The sequence below is a fragment of the Gavialis gangeticus genome, unplaced genomic scaffold (genome assembly GCF_001723915.1).
Source record: "Gavialis gangeticus isolate Ggan-Ray unplaced genomic scaffold, GavGan_comp1, whole genome shotgun sequence".
NCBI classification, from domain to species: domain Eukaryota; kingdom Metazoa; phylum Chordata; order Crocodylia; family Gavialidae; genus Gavialis; species Gavialis gangeticus.
The window spans coordinates 119,617,386-119,617,732 of record NW_017729024.1 but is presented as its reverse complement, the minus strand read 5'-3'; positions in this window follow the sequence as shown (position 1 = coordinate 119,617,732).

Below are 347 nucleotides of genomic sequence, written 5' to 3'. Positions count from 1 at the left end.
TCTGATAGAGGAACTCATTTTACTGGACAGATAATGAAAGGAATCTGTAAAGTCCTGCAGATCCAACAGAATTTTCACTGCCCATACCATCCACAGGCCTTGGGGCAAGTAGAACGCCAAAATGGCATTCTGAAGAATAAACTAGCCAAAATTTATGCTGAAACTCACCTAAAATGGCCAGGTGCACTTCCCATAGCCCTTATGAGTATGAGATCTACTGCCAACCAAAAAACTGGGCTTAGCCCATGTGAAATTCTAATGGGAAGACCCATGAGGCTCCCCGCCTCGCCACCTGTTGCCTCCCACTTTTGTGATATACATTCACTTGATGATACTATTCTGGACTA